Source organism: Gorilla gorilla, chromosome 14 (genome assembly GCF_029281585.2).
Source record: "Gorilla gorilla gorilla isolate KB3781 chromosome 14, NHGRI_mGorGor1-v2.1_pri, whole genome shotgun sequence".
Taxonomy (NCBI): domain Eukaryota; kingdom Metazoa; phylum Chordata; class Mammalia; order Primates; family Hominidae; genus Gorilla; species Gorilla gorilla.
The window spans coordinates 94,496,565-94,515,901 of NC_073238.2; positions in this window are offsets into that span (position 1 = coordinate 94,496,565).

The following is a 19,337-nucleotide window of genomic DNA, read 5'->3' on the forward strand; positions in this document are numbered from 1 at the left end:
CAATTTGAAAGAGAAAAAAAAATGGCATCACATTTGGAACTAAAGTTTTAGCGCATGCCAACAGCAAGACTCACTGAATCAAAACAGATGGCTAAAAAATAGTTTGGAATAGATGTATCTATCCTATAGATGCCTGTTAAAGAATTTTAGAAAAATGAGGTATGGCTTTTTCATGCTATAACCTTGGCAATAATTTATAAATTTTGATTTTTTTAAATATATTTTGATATTGAAATAACATGGCTAAAATTAAAATTGAGTGTGAACAACGGAACATCTTTTGTACTGGGATTTATCGAACATTAAAATCAAAGGGTTGATTTCCTCCTTTGGGACTAGTCTGCAGTTGATCTTTTAGGTATTTGTTGTTGGTTTATTTGGATTTGTTTTTTGAGTGTGCTGGGTGGATGGATGAGGGCATAGAACAGATCCATAGACATTGACCTACAAAAGCAAACGTTATGTGTAATCAAATCAGCTACAATCTGTGTTACTAGGCAAAAGATATTAGAACCCCACGAGAATGTGCTGAAAAACAAAATATCACATAACTTTTAGGGGAATGCAGAGGAAAGAGCCTAATACAAGGCAAAGGTGAAGAAATAAAAGAAAGTGCTTCAAACAGATGGGCCTTTTCTACAGAGAACTTCCTTGTTGTCCTTCCACTTGAAAATACACTTTACTGTATTTAATCCTTTAATCCTTATCTTTAAAGATAAGGATTTGTCCCAATGATTATTTTATTATTGCTCTAAACTTGTATAAAATGTAACAAGTCACACCTTACATTTTTAAAGGAGACTACCTTTCTACTTTTTAAAATCCAGGTTGTATCGTCATTAGGTAATACTTTGTCTATTTCCATGCACCAAACAATATTTAGCAGGAATAGTGCTTACTAACCGATTAAATTCCAGATGCATCCTTGGTAATAGCCCCTCGTCTATCCGTGGACTTGGTCCTCATTATTACTTTCTTGTACTCAGTGCATCTTCTTGCTACAGTTCTCTTTTGCCTTGAGTGGGGTGAACTGCAACCATGTGGCCCTAAAGGAAATGTCCCAGGGGTTTCCGAAAATCAATTTTTCTTTTTAGACAATGCTGTGATTTTGGATGAAAAAACTATAGAGTGTCCCCAAGATCAGTCACCTCTCCCCAAAATAATTCCTTCTCTGTGATGTCTTCTGAAGTCCACATTTTAAAATTCCTCCCTTGTCCACCCAAACACACACACACACACACACACACACACACCCCATAAACACCAACAAATTAAGCTCTGCACTACATCACATGTCTCTTATGTCTCTTTTCTCCACAGATTAATCATAAGACTTCAGCATTTTACCTTACATATGCCTTGTTAGAGAAAAATCGCCAATCTTTTCAGTCTCAACATGGTTGTATTTATTATTGAGCGAAATGATAATTCTAAGATATAAGCTTTATGATGACAGGATTATTAACTATTTTGCTCTTTGTAGTTTGCAGTTTTGCCAACACTGTAACAGAGCTTGGTATGTAATAGTTTCTCAATAAGTACTTGTTGAATGAATGAATCACTAAGAAAATTAGTGGAACAAATTTAACGGTTTTGCTGTGATACAATCTCTAACTTTCCTCCAGTTTAGAATTAAGCTCCAGTTTCACACAAACACTCTGGTACTCTAATTTCTCATTAAGCACCTTAATTTACCAGAGACTTATTCTGTTCCTATTATCTTGCCAGTGCTTTCGTACCATGACTAGAATAACAGCCATTTTCTCTTCTCTTCAATACATAAAAAGCCTACCTTTACCCCAAGAATGAATGCTTTAGAATTTTTCTCACTCTTGAGTGCTCTAAGGCATTGCAAGGCTTTGCTGTCCACTTGAACAGTTGATAATAGTCCTTTGATGTAGAGCTTTGAACAAGAGATAAGAAATAGTAATCTAACCATAGCTTATGCTGATAGTCAACAGGACCATCTTGCTATTCATGCCACTAAAGATTATTTTCTACCTTGCTGTCCAATTAACATAAAAACTCTCTCAAAATTATGTAGAGGCCATAAACTATACCTTCTAATTGTTCACTTCTCTCTCTCCCTCTCCTAGCTTCTAGTACCCTCTATTTTTTCTGAGTCTTATCTGCATGATAAGACATAGGATGTAAACAAGAGTGGCATTCTATGTCAACTCTCCTTTTCATGGACAGTATCGCCTGAAATGAAGTACAGTCAGAGTGTAAATATATGTACCTTTCTTTCTGAGTAAACAGTTTCAAAAAAGAAGCCACAACAGAAGTGTTATTTTTAAAAACTGTTGATCACAAATAGTGGGGAATTTTTTACTGAGTTGGAAGGAGATTTGACAAAAAGTCACAGTTGTTGGTACTAAGTTTTTGGTGCTGAGACAGGAATTGTGCTACCTCCTCATTCGACCTAGATTTGGGAGGTGACAGACCCAGTGCAAGTCTACTCTTGCATTCTTATGCTTTGAAGAATCTTGAGATAACTTCTCAGAAATGGGCTAACTAGCCGCAGGAAAGTTTGTTATCTTTAAAAGACTTAAACATCCCACCTTCATCCTTCCTTCATTTGGTCTTCACCTTGTCCAAGAGAAAACCAGTCAAAGGGCTCATTTAGAAACATTTTTGTTCTGTTGAGACTGATTCAAACATTTTCCCAAAACTTCTTTCTAGACCAATCTGGTTTTCCTGCCAAGAAATTCACTCTCACTGCTCTGCTTCCTGGGATTTGGGCATTAGCTATTGATCTCTTTCTGTGGTTTTCTCTGTTTTTGTCTCCATGTTCAGCTTACTTTCCTTAATAAATCTAAGTTATCTCACTCTTTGAAACTTCTTGGTCCACATTGCTCAAAAGCAGAGCCAGAGGAAAAGGCAGTTCATGTCTCATTACTGTGGCAGAGGTTTGGACACTCCCAGAGGGCTCTCTGTTCCTCGTCCTCCCGCTGGCTATTGCAACAGGTTCCTGGAGTCAGACAGTGCATTATCATGAGGATTACACTGATCAGCTCTAAGTCAGTTAGGTAACAGGAGCTCTTTCAATGGTGTCCTAGGATTTTGTCAGGTTGACTGTTCAAACACTGGTGTTTGGGATCCCCTCCAGCATTCCTTAATGTAATCCAGGCATGTTATTGCAGGTTCTATTTGAGAAGGGGCTACTTACTTGTCACTTAGAATATTTTCAGTTTTAAGTCAAAACCTTTTCAGAAAAAAAAAAGAAAAAGAAGGCAAAAGATATGAGAGCCCATGTAGGAGAGGCAGAAAAGAACAAAATGCAGAAAAGTCTATCAAATGCCAAACTTAGGTTAAGTGCACGTGTGCTCCGGAGAATGAGGTTTCTGTTTTGTTTTACATAGAAACTGTGATGATTTTGCACTGTTTTGATAACTACTGAGTAACTACTAAGTCACTACTAAGATCCAGTGAATTCAAAGGCAGAGGAACACAGGCAAGAGTGCAGGTCTGAGCTGCTTAGAAGGCTCAGAGATGTGTGTCTGTGTTTGACCCTCAGTGGGAGGAAGTGCTATAGGCTCCTGGTGGATGCCCATTTTTACCATATTATGCTATTGGATACTATTAAGAAGACAGGCACATTTCTGGGTGCCAGGGAAGAGACAGTGGTTCCAGATGAGTCAGACTGCTGCTGTCACCTCCTCCCTGCTGGAAAAACAAGACTCAGAAGCTCCTTGGAGATGTTCAGAACTTGGGGTGAAGGCGTAAAGAGATGAAGTTTTCAAAGATCAACCATTTCCAATGCCCTTTAAGTAGATATGAGTTGTCATATTTTGGCATAGTTTTTCTGGACAGAACCCCTTTAGATCTCTACTGTGATGTGACAGGCTCTTCCCAAACTTGCGTAGAGAAGTGAAGTGGCTAGGTACAGAGCAAGGGGAGAGAAGACACTGTCTATAGATTCCAACCAAGGAGCTTTTCCAGACCTTACTCTCCCTTTTTTATTTCTCATCCATTGTAATCTCATCCTGGGGTGCTATAAAGATACATATCCCTGGGGTGCTCCTTAAATTATGGGATATAAATATAACATACCCCATAGTCACCTCCATTAAATCTAATGGAAATTCAGACTTCATGGAAATCAACTATGGCACTTTTCTTGAGTATTTCTGGATTATTTAGTAATAATATATATCTTTCTTTACCCCAGCCCCATATATATATATTATATTATATATATACACATATTATATATATACATATATACACACATTATATATATACATATATACATATTATATTATATATAATATATATTATATGTAATGTATATATGGATGCATTATTACTGTGCATGTATATATATACACACACACTCTCCAGGATGCATTATTACTGTGTGTATATATATACATACACATACACAGACTTATATACAGCACTGAACATTCTGAATTAGTAATAATTTGTTCATTTTTTATCAGACTTTACTAATAGGTCAGGGTGATTTGGCCCAGCCCGAGAGGCAATATGGCAAAATATAAAGCGCAGACAGAGTAAAAAAAAGAAATGCTCTTCTTTTTAAAATGTAGCCATCATTTATGGCCTTGGGTAGTTGATATAAACTCTCCACAATTGAGGGTCCTAGTTGGTAAAAAAGGCTTCATAGACTTATTGTACATTACCTTGCTGTTTATATATACATGTTTTTATATATATTCCTTTTAAATTGAAGTGTCATGCTCAGTGCCTGACACACTCTTAAGTATCCAATAAATGACATCTCCATTTTTCTTTCCATATAAGTTAAAGGCCTTCTTACAAGAATTGGTGCCTAAAAGAAATCAGTGTATGAATATTTTAAAAACTGAAGTGCTTTAAAGAATGCGTGTCTCCCACTCTAAATTTCCTTAGATCACTAGTCTTCTTTGCAGTTAAAAATGTCATCAGTATACTATGTAGATTCTGCCTTTGATTTGTAGTGATTAGATAGGACTGGTGAATCATTAGCTAACTCATGAGATTGTTGAATACTTGGAGACAGTGAGACGCAAGCATATCTCTAGATCTCAGTTGGTCCAAGGTACATGTCTCTGCTCCTAAAATTATGCCATTCTTTCTAAATTCTCTGAAAAAACTCTAAAATAGATAATCCATCTCTGACGCTATATATTGGCCTATTTTCGTTCCCTATGGGTCTGAGTCCAACTGTCTAGCAAATGCACTTAAAAATAATAATGCTGTCCTCAACACTATCTTCAGGGCTCCCTGCCAGTTAGATGTTTTCAATGTCTTTTTCTTTCTTTCTTTCTTCTGGCTTCTCCCAGCGGTTGGAGCTGTCTCATGATGCTGCCAACCTCTACAGCCCCCTGGAGAAACCAACTTAGCTACAGGTTGGGACGGGGGTAGGGAATGGGAGTGTGCGGCTTTATTCCATTTGAGACGGGGGCCATATGTGCTCACATCGACGCCTATGTATTTTTTCCTCACCAGTAGTTGTTAAGTTGTTAATTCTGTTCTTGATAGGTTTTAAAAGAAAGGGGGAAAAATGCTCAGGCTAAAAGACCCAAGAGAAGGAAGCAGGAGTGGTTGCTATGAGCTTTGAAACATGCACACGAGCGTGCGTGCACACACACACACAAATACATGGACAAAAGGATAAATCGAAAAAGAATGCGACAACCCTTGCTTGGTTTAGCAGTCCGGTCAGCCCTACAGATGAGGAAGTGCTGCTTTGTCCCAAGCTAAAGCCTTGTTTTCTTGTTCATTGTCTTTCTGGGTAAAATCTGGGGGAAATTCACCTGTCTGATGCAAAGTTAAACTGCTGGCTTTAATGTGACTGCATGAGAACTTGGGTTTATTAATGAATACAACATACCCTCTTTGATTTGAAAGCTTTCACCCTGCTGAAAAGATTCAAAAGGCATCGCTTCCTGCACCAGCGGCATTCCTTTATCCGTCTCAGTGGTTCACCCCTACCCAGCTGCTATATCTCATTAACAAGCATTTGACCACTGCAGCCGGCCTGGGAGTGTTGACACTTGAAAAGCCCAGGCAGGCGTGGGCAGGCCATCAGCTATGGCAACAGGAAACTGCCCCGGAGACAACACTGAGAAAACAGCAGCTGCAAAAGCCAAAGTCAGAGCAGACATAAAGGGCTGCCTATATCCACGTTGGTCTGGGGTATCGATGCATGCCTGTGGGTCTGAATCCGCACATCTATTTACTGTATTCACAGGATAGAAAGGTTGCTATCAGCATATATCAGAGTCAGAGCTTTTTGACAACGCAGAATAATTTTTTTGACTTATGATGTTCTTGGATCCTTAGGTTTCTTATTCTCCTAACAACCTAAATTCTTGTTTGTGTACTTAAGAATATTCACCAGAGGCCTCAAGCTTTATATACACATTTACTCTAGTGGAAGTCATATGCACAATTAAAAAAAATGTATATGCATGAACGCTTACATATTTTTCATGCTGCTACATTATTTTTCAAGAACAAGTAAACTTGTGAGACTGTCATATGAATATATAAGATTACTTTAAAAGCCTTTGGTTTAGGAATCAAACTGATGGTTTTGTGTAAAATATTTAAGAATGAAAGCATTCTTTCAATTGTGCAATAGCTTGTAAAATTAAGTGGGTTATTTCATATATATTATTGATTATAATTTTAAATACCTATTTTAATATCATTTATTGACTATTCATTTAATTGTAGGCCTTTCAATACCATAAGTGTTGTTTCTACATTCATCAGAAGAGCTTGAAGTATAGACTGTCTCATGTAATGCTCTGAGCAAGCATTTTTCCATATCTTCTGTGTCCATTTTCAAGCCTGTAAAAGAATTTTTAGTGGCTAGGTAAGCAATAGTTCAAAATCAATGTTTTTCATCCATAAGGAAAGTAACCCTTTACAGAACAGGAAAAAGAGATCACTCCATAATAGCAGAAGAAAAGAAAGCTAAATGAAAGCTAAATGAAAAAAGACACTAATGCAATGTGTTACAAATGAAGTTAGTGGTCTGCCATTCAAAGTGTGGTGAAGTATTTCCTGTCATCATCAGTACAATAGGCAATTAGTGATTATCACATTGAAGCATACCATTACTTTATTCTTTTCAGTAACTCAGATTTATGTACGTTTGCCTATCACTCATCAAAAAAGCTCTTTTTAATTTATTCACATTGTTACTCTAAAATAGTTAATTAGATTTAAAAAAGATGTGAATGTATTTTAAATTATCACAGCTTCTTCTTTTGGGGAGGTTAGAATATGCTTCTTGAGTGCAGTGAATTTTCCAGTTCTACCTTCATTCACCTTTTACGCTCCAGGGAAAGAGTAGACTGTACTAGCTTGACTGGAAATTTATGTTCTTAACAAAATGATAGTGATAGAAACATCTTCCTGAGAGCCATTAAGATATTTACATTTGATGTCAGTTTTTCTGACCCAGTCATAGATGGTCACATTCATTTCTGACAGGCAGGATTCTGCCCAGGCTCTGGAATCAGACAGCTTGGGAGCAACTCTCAGTCCTGCCACCTACTAGCAAGGCAAACCTTGAGTAAGTTTTCTGTGCCTCACACTCCCAGTCTATTAAATAGTGGTAAGATGAATAGTACTTAATTCATAGGGTGGTGTAAGGATTAGATGGATGTACACACACATACACTTCAAAAAAGTGCCTATCACATCCTAAGCAGTCAATAAATGTTAACTGCTGCCATTATTAATACCAACCTCTTCCCTTATCATATCACATTTTACCCTTTTATACTCATTTGTATTTCCATAGAACTTATTCTAGTTTATATTGTTATATGTGTGTGTTGACTTATTTATTTTATAACAAAACTCTTTCCCTGTCTTCCCCTAACCTAAGACACACACACACACACACACAAAACTATAGGCTTTATGAAATCGTGGACTTGCTGAGTGAATGCATTTGTGTAGATCTAGCCTCAGAGACAAAAAAGAACCAAGGGTGAATTTTAATAAATTAATCCCATAATGGGAAAATGCCTGATGTATAGTTTTAGGAACAGGATGATTACTGTTTTAAGAGATATCTATGTTCATCTATATTGTAAAGGTTATGCCCATGCCCTGGCAAATCTTACTTTGATGCTATTGCCACATAATTAATTCTATTGGACTGATGATTCACAGTTTCTGTCCTATATATCTATTATGATAATCTCAAGATTGAGTTGTTTATTTTAGGGCTCATATATTAAGTTCCGTGTAATGTACAATGTTCTTAATAAAAATTGACATGAATTTAAAGTATTGTTTAGAGTTTCTATAAGTTGAACTTTAATTTTTGGTTAAAATTTTTTCCTGGTAGTTAACTGGGGAGGAAAGGGGTGATAGGGAAAACTATGGTGATAAAACCATAAAGCATCTAAAATCCAACCAAGATATATTTGAGTGGACCAAATTTTAAGCCATTTCAAGAAACATCCAAGAACTTCTACAAGAAAATTTTCTTTATAGCTGCATCCTATGCAGTTTCTGGAACTACAGTGATTTCCACATGTTTTTGTTTTGTTACCCTTGCCTTGTTTATATATTTTTTGGAGGATATGATGGAATTGGGGAGTTTATAATACTGTAACCTGCCTTGGAATTAACCTTGCAGACAGATGGACTCAGGTAAGGAAATTAGAAGTGTCTGTGAACAAGAGAGGAAACATAGCTGATACATGGGGACAAACTAGGTGCTCCTGGGGACAAAGTGGAGGCTAATCTGAAGGCCTTAACCACATTGAGGCTTGAAAGTCATGTCTCAATTCTTACAAATGATGGACTTCAGTCTGCCCAGGGCAGAAACAAACTGTGGGTCATTGTGGGAAAATCAGACATTTTAGAGTTGAAAATGTTCCAAACCACCCAAAAAGGTATTTATTATGAGGAGAAACAATCTGATGCCTATCATAAGTCCAGCTTCACTCAGACTCATTGATATACAAAATAATTCACTCCACCTTAGCATTAATCGACTTGAATTCTATTTTTTTATAACTTCACTTATAAACAGAATCTCCCTGACCCCTGAATCAATCATTTTGGAAAGGAGGCAATCAGCATATATGATACACGCTGTTCTGGGATTACATGTATTCTCTCATTTAATCCATAGCATAGCCAATCAATATCAGTATTTTTATTTTCATTTTTGAGATGATAGCAGAGACTAGTTTTAATAAAATAAAGTTTTAATAGATGAATAAAGTAGTTTTAGCAGAACAAAGAAGTCAAGTTCATTCTAATTTTTTTACATTTCAGAGATAGGATTTTTAAAAAATGTTCCAAATGTGCTGGCTCCTGAAGGAAACCAAGTGGCAGTTTCGACACTCACTGTGACACATGGGGTAGGCAGTTGTGTTATGTCACCCCTATAAAAAGGACTTGAAGGAAAAAAAGATTAGGTTGCTCTGGCTTTGCAGGCACATTTTGGATTTGGAGAATATAAGGTCTTTTAAAACTAATTAATTTTTTAATTGACAAAAATTGTATGTATTTATTATGTACGACATAATGTTTTGAAATATGTACACCTTTGTGAAATGGATAAATCCTGCTAATGAACATATCTATGATTTCCTCCACTTTTTTTGTGTGTGGAAAGAACACTTAAAATCTACTGTCTTAGTGATTTTCAAGTATACAATACACTGTTAATAACTATAATCATCATGCTGTACAATAGATCTCTTGAATTTGTTACTCCTACCTAACCAAAATTTTGTATCCTTTGACCATGATTTCACCCAGCCACTCTCATACCCCCAGGCTCTGGCAACCCCCATTGTATTCTCTACTTCTACTTCTTTTAGATTTCACATGCAAGTAAAACCATACAGCTTTTGTCATTCTGTGCCTGCTTATTTCATTTATCCCAGTGTCCTCCAGTTTCATCCATGTTGTCTCAAATGACAGGATTTCCCTTTTAAAGCTGAATAGTAGTTCATTAGGTATATATGCCACATTTTCCTTATCAATTTATCCATTGATGGGCACTTAAGTTGCCTATTGTGAAAAATGCAACAATGAACTTCAGAGTGCAGATAATCCTTTGACTTAACTGATTTCATTTTCTTTGGATATATATCCAGTAGTGGGATTGCTGGATCATATAGTAGTTCTATTTTTAATTTTTTGAGGAACCTCCATACTGTTTTCCATAATGTCTGTGCTAATTTACATTCCCACCAATACTGTGCAAGGGTTACCTTTTCTCTACATCCTCACCAGCATTTGTTATCTTTCATCTTTTAGATAATAGCCATTTTAGCAAGTGTGACTTCATTGTGGTTTTCATTTCTCTGATAATTACAGATTTTGAGCATTTTTCCTAATACCTGTTGGCTATTTGTATGCCTTCTTTTAAGAAATGTCTATTTAGATCCTTTGTACATTTTTAAATTGGATTGTTTTCTTTCTATTGAGTTGAGTTGCCTATATATTTTGGATATTAACTTCTTACAGGATGTATAATCTGCAAATATGTTCTTCCAGTCCTTAGGTTATCTCTTCACTCCATTGACTGTTTCTTTGGCTGTGCAGAAGCATTTTAGTTTGAAGTAATCCCATTTGTCTATTTTTGCTTTTGTTGCTAGTGCTTTTGAGTGCATATCTAGAAATTATTGCCAAGACCAATGTCATGAAGTTTTCCCCTTTGTTTTCTTCTAGTTTCTTGTCTTTAAGTTTTTAATATATTTTGAGTTTATTTTTATATATGGCATAAAATAAGGGTCTAATTTCATTCATCTGCATGTGAATATTCAGTTATCTCAACATAATTTGTTGAAGAAACTGGCTTTTCTTCATTGTATGGTCTTGGCACCCTTGTCATAAATCAATTGACTATAAATGCATGAATTTATTTCTGAGCTCTCTATGCTGCACCATTGGTCTATGTTTATATATTTTTTTCTAATACCATGCTGTTTTAATTACAATAGCTTTGTGCTATATTTTGAAGTCAAATAGTATAATGCTTCCAGTTTTGTTTTTGTTTAGCTCAAGATTGCTTTGGCTCTTCAGGGTCTTTTTTGGTTGCATGCTAATTTTAAGATTTTTTTTTCTATTTTTGTAAAAAAAAAAGTGATTGGAATTTTGATAGGGATTGCATTGAGTCTGTGGATCACTTTGAATAGTATGGACATTTTAACAATATTCTTCCAATCCGTGGACATGGGATGTTTTTTCATTATTTTGTGTCTTCTTCTATTTCTTTTATCAATATCTTATAGTTTTAAGTGCATAGGTATTTTACCTTCTTGGTTAAATCTATTCCTAAGTGTTTTTATTTTTTCTATAATTTTAGTCATTGTAAATGAGATTTAAAAAATTATCCTTGGGTAGTTCTTTGTTAGTGTATAGAAATGCTACTGGTTTTTGTATGATTTTTTATCTTGCAACATTACTGAATTTCTTTATTAGTTCTAACAGTTTTGGATAAAGTCTTTAGAATTTTCTGTATATAGGATCATGTTGGAGGTATACACATTGGAATGAATCAGGTGAACAACTTGACCCGTAAAGAATGGAGAAAAGCAAGCCAGGATGACTGCCCACCTGGGACTGACACAGAACGAGGGAAACCTCTCCCACCCAGGGAAGTAGTGAGTGAGTGAGCAACCCCAAGAATCCACACTTATCCCATAGATCTTTGCAACCCTTGGGTCAGGAGATCCCTTTGTGAACCCATTCCACCAGGGCCTTCAGCCTGACACACAGAGCTATGTGGAGTCTTGGCAGAACAGCTGGTCAGGCACATGCAGAGCCCCGTAGCCTTGGATAGCCAGGCTTCCGAGAAAAAGCAGCTGCAACTCCACCAAAGTGGGGGGTTAGACCCCTGTACGTACCCCTAGGAAATGGACTGAAACCAGGGGGCCAAGAAGTGATGGGCTGCAGGTCTTACTTGCACTGCACCTCACAGGATAAGGCCCACTGGCTTGGAACTCCAGCCAGCCACTGGTAGCAGTGTTACACCTTCCTGAGACAGAGCTCCCAGTGGGAGAGGCAGACCACCATCTTTGCTGTTTCACAGCCTTAGCCATTGTTGCCTTAGGGTTCTAGGGAATCTGAGACAACTAGGGACTGGGACAGTCCCTCAGCACAGCCCAGAAGATTTAAGGAGAAGCGGTCAGACTGTTTATTCATGCAGATCTTGATTCCTGTTTCTCTTCACTGGGCAGAATCTTTCAACAAGGGTCTCCAGTCACCCCCTCTGGTGTTTTCCAGTTGACAACAGTTTCAAACCACCCTGGGATGGAGCTCCCAGTGGGAGAGGTGGTCTGCTATCTTTGCTCTTTGGCCACTTTATATGTTCATGTTTTTGGGCTTTGGAGAGTCCAAGGTGACTGGGAGCTGGAGCAGATCCCCAGAACAGCACAGCTGCTCTATGAAAATGTAGCCAGACTTCCTTTTTAAGCAGGTCCCTGATCCCCTTCTTCCTTACTGGTGGGACCTCCCGAACAGGGTCTCCAGCTACCCCTGCTGGTGTTTTCTGGCCAGCCCCAGATCCAAACCTCCCTGGGGTGGAGCTCCCAGAGGAAGGGGTGGCCTTCTATCTCTGCTGTTTGGCTGCCTTAGCCATTCTTGCCTTTAAGCTTTGGAGAGTCTGAGATGACTAGGGGCTGGAGTAGACCGCTAGCACAGCACAGCTGCTTTTTATCTCTCCATTTCTGAAGGACAGCTTTTTTGAGTACAGTAATTCTTGCTTACCAGTTTTTTCCCTTTAGCATTTTGAATATAACATCCCAGTCTCTTCTAGCCTTTGAAGTTGCTGCTGAGAAATCCATTGCTAACCTTACTGAAACTCCCTTATATGTGTTTGCTTATCTTCTCTTGCTGACTTCAGGATCTTCTTTTTGTCTGATTTTTAACAGTTTTATTTTAATGTCTTGGTGTAGTTTCATTTGGATTGAGTCTGATTGGAGACTTTTTACCTTTCTGTACCTGAATATTTTAAATCTTTTTCCAAATTTGGAAAGTTTTCTTCCATTATTTCTTTAAATAAACTTTCTACCCCCTTGTCTTTCTCTTTTTTGAAATGAACTATAACTAGAATAGTTGCTGTCCTATAAATCCTGTAAATTTTATTTCTTTTCTTTTGTCTTCTCTGATTTTATATTTTTAAATATCTGTCTTTGAATTCAGATTCTTAATTCTGGTTTATTCTTGCATTGATGCTATTACATTTTTAAATTTCTATTCATTTTATTATTTTAGCTCCAGAATTTTTGTTTGATTTTTAAAAAATATAATTTAATCCCTGTGTTTAATTTATCATTTTGGTCATTTGTTTATTTGATTTCACTGAATTGTTTTTCTGTATTTTTCTTGAAGTGTACCAAGTTTCTTAAAACAAGTATTTTGAATTCCTTGTCAGGCATTTCATGTATTTCCATTCCAATATCAGCTACTGGGAGATTATTCTGTTCTGTTGGTGGTGTTATGTCCTCTCGATTTCTCATGTTTCTTGTTGCCTTACAGTAACATCTGCATATGTGAAGAAGTAAGGGCTTATTCCAGTCTTTGCAGAATGGGTTTGTTTAGAAAAACTTCATCGAACAGCCAATCCAGAGATTCTAGGCAGGCTGTCTGATGTGGTCTGCAGGTAGGATTGCTGCTGGAGTCCTCAGGTGGGCTGGTCTGGTGCCTGGGTCAGCAGGAGGATTGGCCAGGTACCAGAGTCTGGAGGTTTGGTCCTGGAGCCCGGATCCACTAGGGTAGACCTACTGATTGATTGATTGATTGATTGATTGATTGATTGAAAGATTCAATCAATAGGTGAGAGAGCCTGTACCATGTATCTGAGGGGGATGGCTGAAACCTGAGTCCATAAGACTGACCTGACACTGGGGTAGGCCTTAAGTCTAAGTCTACAGATGTTGGCCAGGTTCTGGGATGAGTCAATACCTGGGTCCACTGGGACGTGCCTGGAGCTTGATTCCATAAAGGCTGACCTGGTGCTGGGGCAGGTCTGGAAACTGAGCCTGTCAGGGTAGGCCCAAATCTTCGGTCCAGGAGGACTGGTCTGGAGCCTGAGTCTGGAGGGATGTTGACAGATCCTCGGTCTGTGGGAGTTGGCCTGGCACTGGGGCCTACTGGAGTAAGTCTGAACTCTGAGTCTCCTGGAGAAGGACTTGACCCTTGGTTTACTAAATCCTGGAGCCATGAGGACCAGCTTGATGCTGGGGCAGGTGTAGAGCCTGGGTCTCTGGTGGCCAGCATGATGTCTAGGATCATGAGTGCTCTCCTAGGGCCTAGAGCCATGGGAACCAGCTGGGAGGCTGTGTCTTCTGGAGTTAGCCTAGAGGCTGGATGTGTGGGTGCTGCCCTGGAGGCTAGGCCCATGAGGGCTGCCTTGGATCCTGCAGGCTTGCCTGGAAACTGAGTCTGTGAGGGCTGGTCTAGTGCTGGGGTCCACCAGGATAAGCCTGAACTCTAGGTTCTGCTTGAAGTTGCTGTGGGTCTGTTGGAGTATGGGGCCACATGTGCTAACCTACAGAGTGGGGCTGCAGTATCTACCCAGGCACTGGGCAGGCATGAAGTCTGTGTTTGCAGGTGCCAATCTGGTATCTGAGACCAGGTGTACTGACTTGGTGCTGGGGAGGGCCTAGGACCTAGGGCTGTGTGGGTAAACCTGGTTCTGGGCTAGCCTGAAACCTGAGCAGGCTGCAGGAGCTGGACTGGAGGCTGGGTCCATGGTGCTGGTCTGATGATTAAGACTGCAGAGGTGAGTCTGCTGCTGGGGCAGGCCTGAAGTTTGGGCCACTGCAGCCACTCAAGTGCTGGGGGTGGTCCAGGCTTGGGGCCACTGAAGCCAGCCTGGCCCTGGGGTGGGCCCACAGGCCTAGTCCACTGGTACTGGCCTGAAGTCTGGCACAATGGGGGCCTGCCTGGCACTGGATTTTCCTGTGGTGGGCTTGGTGTTGGAGACCAAGGCAAAGTTTGGTCCTCGCTTTCCTCTCCTTCCCCCATGTGGAAGGTATCTCTTTCCACACTGGGCTGCCTGGGATTGGGAAACTAGTGACTTAGGTAATGTGAAATTGTCCTTTCTAGCTGCTCCTATGTGTCTCAAAATTTCTGTGCTATACCCAGGTGTTCTAATCTCTCATCTGGTATCCTTAGCTCTTGTGAAGGTGGTTTTGTGGATAGTTAGTTGTTCAAATTAATATTTCTGCAAGAGGAGCAAGTGTTACCAAGTCCTATTTTACCACCTTGCTGACATCCACTCCTGATTTTTCTTCTTCTGCCCATTGCTCCCTACAGCAGCTATCTTAGCAACAGCTGTATTAGTCCTGGGTATAAAGTTTCAGTTATGCAAGATGAATAAGTTCTGGAGATCTAATATATAGCACAGTGACTATAGTTAACAACACGGTATTGCATACGTGAAATTTTCTAAAAGGGTAGAAGGTAAGTGTTCTCATTATACACACACAAAAAGATAACTGTGAGGGGAAGGATATGTTAAGTAGCTTTGTTGGGGTGGTTATTTTACAATGTATACATATGTTAAAACATCAAGTCATACACCTAAAATATCTACAATTTTTATTTGTTGGTTATACCATAATAAATCTGAAGGAAAAAAATAATTAAAGTAGCAGCTGCCCAAGATGCGGTAGATTGATTGTAAAAGTGGCCCAAATTAATGGTCTCTCTTTATCCGTGCCCTTTGCAATGTGTCTTTGCAGTTACTCTCATCAAGGGTTGCAGTCTATTTTCCTACCCTTTGGATTTGGGCTGTATTTGCTTTGGCTAACAGATTGTGGCACATATAACATTATGTTAGTTCCCAGGCTAAATCTCAATAGGCCATGTGTAACTCTACAATGCTCTGGAAACTTTGCTTCTACCATGAGGACAAGTCCAAACAAGCCTATTGGAGGATGAGAGAACTAGGTAGTAGAGATGACTTGTCCCAGCTAAGGCCATCTCACACTGGCAAGACCCAGCCCAATCAACACTGACCAATGCATAAGCAAGCCCAGCCCAAATCAGCAAACTTGGCCCAAATCAGCAGAACTACCAGTCAACCCATAAACTAATAAGCAAGAAAGTGTTGATTGTTCCATGCCCCTGAAACTTTATGGTTGCTTGTTATGCATCATTATTGTAGCAATAGCTAACTGATAGAAAAGATCATTCTGCTAGAGGGTAGTAGAGACAGGACCTACATTCTGAACCTACATTCTGCCTCTAGAGTCCATGCTCTTAACCACTACATAAGTGCCATCCTTGGAGCACTTTTTCCATAATCTAGTAGAAAAAATCTCAGCAAGAAATATATTTTGATAACTGAAATAATACAAGTACAATTTGTTAGTACCTAAAGAAGAAAGTAGTTAATTTTGTTTGGATGCAAGAGAGCAAAGAAAATTGTGTAATCAGACACTGAAATGGAGGAATTATCATCAGAGCTGTGTTTAGGTGGAACTATCCAGGTAAACAGGAAGGAGAAGGACTTTTTGTGTAGTCTATGTGAAAGAATCATTAAAAGCTTTTAATCTAGGAAATGCTACGATGATGTTCATGCTTGGAAAGACCAATCTGGCAGCAATACGGTAAATGCATTTGGAGGTGACTGTGATTAAAAGGAAGTGGAGCCTTCATAACAATATATGGTTCATAATAATATAGATAGGTCATAATATAGTGTTCTGAGGTCATAATAATACAGAATTCTGAAAATACTGAATAATGGCATTGGTGAAGATGGAGATGATAAAACATCAGTACTTCTTTGGGGGAAGAGTGGAGACAAAAGGCTTGTTGAGGAAGTGCTATTTGACTAGGTTCTTGAAGAATGAGTAGATTTAAAGACTTGGAGATGATATTTTAGTCTGAAGAAATGGCACAGATGATGCCATGAAGGTAAAGAATTCTAGATTATTCTCAAAATGCAGGTCTTATAGGTAAAGTTCATGTGAAGCCTAGAATACAAGGTTGATTACTGAAGAGAAATAAGGAAGTGTATCTAGGGTTATAAAGCCATGGACTATTAGATCTTTTTCAGATCAGCAAGTTGAGTTGAAGTTGTAATATGCAAGGCCTGGAAAATTAGACTAAGGGGTTTAAATCAATTTAGACATTCTTTGGAATCACTGCTAATTTGTGAACAGCTGTGAGCAAGCATTTTGTGAGCCATAGTTTATTTAATACTAGGTAGTTCTCTGGCATTTTGTAAGAGTCTGGGAGAGAGATTAAGATGCTTCTGGTGGTGGGGAAAATAAAATGTGGGTTTGAAACACATTTATGGGTTCTTGACCCAGAAGAACTTATGGGAAATTATATATGATTCTACTGGCAAAATGACTTTAAGATATTAAGCTTTATTCGTTGTCTTTAATAAAAATAATGCTGAGAACAAGGGACAGACTTAATTGTTTGAGTTTGGCTCTAGAAAACCTCTGAAATAGACATATGGAGCACTGAAACAGAACTGTATGTCTGGAGCTTTGGAGGAAGAGCAGGGATAGAGGATTAATTTGGTAGACATTCATTATGAGGTATTATTTTGATGCTGCAGAAATAGATATTACAGAAGAAGGAAGGGAAGAAGGCAAGATACAGAGAAGATGACCATATAAATTTATCCTCCAAGGTGGGGTACTGTTGAGAGTGAAATGCATTATTATTAATAATTATGCCAGGACAACAAGCTACATTAGGATAGTCCTAAGGCAATTGAGATATGTTGACATATTAGAGAAAGAGGACAGACTGTGGAGGCTCTTTGAGGTTGGTGATTGACAAGGAGGAAGGGCTAGGAGAAAAAGTACTAGAATAGGGAGGGGTTGGCTCCTTTTTCTGAATCTGCTCCGAGTAGGGAGACTGAGCAATCAGGAGGTGTCTATTGAATTGGGCTAAAGAGCCTAAGTGAAGGACTATGAGCCCTGAGGAAAGCAAGTATCACTGGAGCCATGGTTTATTTAAAAGCTTCCACTCACAAAATAGTATCTGCTTTTGAGGGGTTAAACCTGGCTCTTCCTCAACTCTCTGCCACCTATATTTTTCTCATGTTAGAAAGAACTTCCTACTCTCTCCTTTGAAACATCTTTAGGCTCCTCCTCAGCATGTCCCAGGACAGTTTTATAGCTCTGTATGGAATGCAGATGGATGGCTGCCTGTTTCCATTTCATGCTTTGGATTTACAGGTGCAGGTTGTATAGCTTCTCAGCGTTACTGAAATTGGGAAACATTTCTAAAGCTTGCAGCATGTCAAGCCCTGTGATTTTGAATAAAATTGGATTTTACAGTCTGTTGTGTGGCTTTAATATTTCTTATGCTGAGAAAATTATAAAAATAAAGCAACCCATAACAAAACAACTGCTCTGTGTGAAATGTCTTCTGTGTTTTATTTGAAAATAGTTTGAATTGGGAAGGTGAAACTGCTTTGTTAAGTATAAACTGTCATGAAAATATTAATTCCTATATGCTTATTTTTCTTGTGATTTAGGAATATCATGGTATCCAGTGCATCAGGAAAGGGCACTCTATCATTGGGTGGTAGCTTTTAAACTAAGCTGCTTCTCAGGCAGGGGTTAGCTTGACCCTGGAGGGATCGTTTTATGGCTGAGGTGGTAAATCACTTTGACACAAGATGGTTCTGAAAAGCTCTAGAAAATTTTCTTTGAGGTTCCTGGGCAGCTCTATATCTTGCCACTTGCCCTGGTTGGGTAATGAATCCCACTTATTCAGATGAAAAGTTCCGAGTAGGCAAAATCGTCATTTTCTACCTTTCCCCAGTTTTTTTCTCACCGTAAAATAAGTTCCACTGAACTTTTTCTGTTCACTTATATCTATTATTGATCTGCTCAACCAAATTTGCAAAATTGAATATTAAGCCCTTGGCACTGGCCAATGGCTTGTGTATTTTAAAAAGTACACAGTAGTTTAAGATGTTCATAATGTATCATTCATTTGTTGGAGGGTGGATGTATGCTCAATTTTCCAAGTAAAAAGTTACAAAAAATTTTCTTAAAAGATATATTCTCTAAGGTATCTACTAACTAATAGAATTCCACAAAAATGCTCTCAGAGTAGAGTGAAGTAAGTTACCATTATCCTGTTTGGTTGTAAAATTATATAATCCCAAGTGTTTTGAATTGGATAAGGACTTTAAAGCTCATGTAATCAAACTCTCACCTTTCAAGTGAGGAAGTAGAGGCTGAGAAACAATGGAACTAGCCTACACCCACACCCACACATCCTGGTGGCCAAGTGAGGCCCAGACCCCAATCACTGGCATCCCAGCTCCATGCTTTCCCCACTGTGTGACCAGCATGACAGGTGTCTCCTGATCAGAAAACCAGAGCACTTCAGAGAGCAGTTGTCTGACA